We start from the raw sequence: 3,192 nt of genomic DNA, 5'->3' as shown, positions 1-3,192 counted from the left end.
ATGATCCCAGGGTTGTGGAATCAAGACCACGGTCACCCCCCCACCCAAGCTCTTTCCCCTACTTGCACGCTCTCTCTCCCTCACTTTGCACACACACTCTCTAAACAGACAAACAAACAAACAAATAAAGGTCTCTGACTCTTAGCCCTCAACTTTTACTTCCTTCTTCCCTCCCTGTCCCAGCTCCTGATTATGTAGACCCATCAAGCCTGACTGGTCTCTTCATTTTCTCTGTTTTGCCCATTACCCTGATTCTCCATCATGGAAGAGACCAAGAAATCACAAACGCCCCCCCTCCTTCCTTTCCGATCCAGACGTGGCTCTCCCCCACCCTCCCAGTGCCGCGTCACCCAGAGCCTGAAATACAGCCACAGCTGGAACTCGAGGACGGTGAGGCATGGGGCTGACCAAGCACAGACAGGGCTCCTGATGGTGGAACGTGGGAAAGAGCAAGGCTCTCACATGTTGACAAATTTCTCTCTGTCACATTTAGCCCCCTTCTCCCCATTTCCCAAGCCCTGAGACTAGAAACGGCAGCCATCACCTCTCCTTGCTGAGCAGCCTACTTAGGAATCCAGAGCCATCTTCTCTCCTGAGAGCCTGGGAGACAAAGGAGCAGGCCCAGGCAACCTGGAGCCAGGGACAGAGCCCAAAACCAGGAGAGAGACCACTGACAGCAAAGCCTGACTGGCTGAAGGGCGCTGTGATTTAGGAAGCATCCCATCTCACCCACAGTTGAAGAAAATACAAGGTGTGCAGTTCCCAGCTTCTCCATGTAGGATTTCTAGGGGCTGTTGGAATAAATAGCAGAGTTTATATTCTCACTCACTGCCTGGATCTCCATAATATAGAGACTGCTTCCTGCTGGTGGAATCAACAAGCTGTTAAAATAAGAAAGAAAAAAAAAATCCGGCCACCTTCCAAACACCTCCAGCCCCGGATTCCATCTCCTTCCCACAGGAGCTGGGGGAGGGCCTGAGCATGACCAGAAGACTCAAGCCCAGGTCCCCTGCATCCCAGTGCAGCTACCAAACCACCAGGCTGGCAGGATGGAGACAAACAAGCCATCTGGGGACAGATCTGCTGGATCAGAGGGCTGGGGGGCGGTGAGAAAGGTCCTGCTTTCCACAACCAGGCCTGGACAAGCAGAGCACTTCTGCCCCAAGCAAATCAACTGAAAGTCGTGGCCAAGCCTGTTTGAGTTGGTGAGGGCCCAAGTGGGAATTCCAATCTGCCAGTGTTTGCTCTGCAGACGAATAGAGCCAAAGAGAAATGCTGCTTTGGGACTTTGCGCCAAATATCCGCTGGCTTATTCTGCCAGCAGTGCTGGGCCAGCCCTCTGCACGTCACCCTCTCCCAGCTCTCTGCTCTGTGACAACCTTCCGCTTGTGCCCTTAAAGGCAGCGTGCCCTCCCGTGCCACAGCCCAGAGCCCCATACCTGGGGCTTCCCTGAGGGGACCCAGGCCTTCCGGTCACATGCCATCTGCCCATCCTGTTGGGCCAGGTCCCGACGGAGACCCTTCACGGCCCAACCCCAACGCAGGTTCCAGACCTCTGCTGCCTGCTCTCCGCACCATACTGTCCTCCCTGCCACCCTGACATCTGTGCCGTCCTTCTCTGCCCTGGATCAGCACGGCCCAGAGTAGCCGGCCTCCCAGCACAGAGGCAGAGCTGACAGCGAGAACACACCAGCCACAGCTGACTGCATCTTTTTTCACGCTCTCACATGTATTTCATTTGATCCTTAGAGTGGGTCCATTTTATCAGCCCATTTCTCTGCGGAAATAGCTGAGTTTTCAGAAGCTCAGACTCCTTGACCAGGGTCACCCCATTAAGGGATCCAGATCTCCTCACTCCAAAACCATGGTACTTTCCAACTTACCTGAGGCTAATTTTTTAATCTTTTGTTCACTTCCAGAGGCCTAAGGCAATTCTCAAGATTCCTAGTGAGAGCAAGGGAATGTGTTTTCATATTCTCCCAAGCAACGTAGGCACACAGCGTGCCAACAGTATACACAACAGTGTGAGCAGCTGGCAATGTTTGCTTTGCCCCAGCCCTGAATCAGAGCCATGGCCTGAGGCCTGCCTGCCTGTTCTACTGACAGGGCTGTGCCCCCAGAGCACCCCTGGAGGCCGTCAGCCTTCATGTTCAAGCACCGCATGCATTAGGCCCTGGGCTTCTCCCTGCTCCAAGAAGGGCACACATATCCCGCTCACTTCTGGCCCACCTCCCAAGACATTGGCATCAAGTTTTCTGCACCTCAGGAAACAGCTAGGCTATACCCTCTGCCCTCAGAGGGCTCCCCTACGGCATGGTGATGGGTCTCATACACCATGGCAAGCCTTCCTGGCATTTTTACACAATTCTCAATTTGGCCCTGAGAGTGTGAACATTCGCAAGCAGCAATGATCTGAGTATCTTAGAAGACTCGTGTTCTCTGCATTCAACAGGCACTTCCTCAGGGAAATTTCTTTCATCCAGTCTGGCTGGATTACTCTTTCCCCTGTATAACCGAGGGCCCCAAGAGAACCAGGACCAGACTGTGGGTTTCTCATTATGGCACCCGCAGCGCCCAGCACAGCTCAGGAAATAGCAGTTGGATGTATGAACAAAACACCGAGTAAAGGTTCCACGTGCCCTTGTCCTGTGGCCTCAGAGGGGCTGTCACCCATGCCCGGAGATCCTGGGGCCACCCAGGGGACCCTCTGTCCAGCCGCTCTCAACTTTGCCTCACGTGTTTTCTGCTGACCTGACTCCCCCGTGTGGGTGTGGGGCCTTTTTTCCCTCAGCTGTAGGTGTGGCTGTCCTACTCCCAGTCCAGCCAGAGCTCACTCCTCCCTCCGTGAGAGGTGGCACTGCTGAAGGGATGGGCCTCAAGAATACCTCCCCAGCAATGGGAGCCGGTGGCACACTGTAGGGCCTCTGGCCTGGCCAGGTGGGAGCAAGGGGTGTCAGCCAACCCTGTCCTCCCCGTGCCTTCAGAAGATTCCACCATGGCTGCATCAATGTAGGGACAGGTCCTTGCCAACTCTGCTAGTCATCTGGCCCAGGAATAACACAGAAAATGCCACCTTTTGAAGTGAAGAGTCCTCACTAACCGTAGGAGGGGAAACAGTCCAAAGCGCCTGATCCTGCTGCTCCTTTGACCCTTATATGAGGTGCCCTGGCACTGCTGGGAGGTCAGTCCCCC

The sequence above is a fragment of the Herpailurus yagouaroundi genome, unplaced genomic scaffold (assembly GCF_014898765.1).
Source record: "Herpailurus yagouaroundi ecotype Mexico unplaced genomic scaffold, PumYag 192, whole genome shotgun sequence".
Taxonomy (NCBI): domain Eukaryota; kingdom Metazoa; phylum Chordata; class Mammalia; order Carnivora; family Felidae; genus Herpailurus; species Herpailurus yagouaroundi.
The sequence above is the reverse complement of the archived record's forward strand: the minus strand, read 5'-3'. Positions refer to the sequence as shown.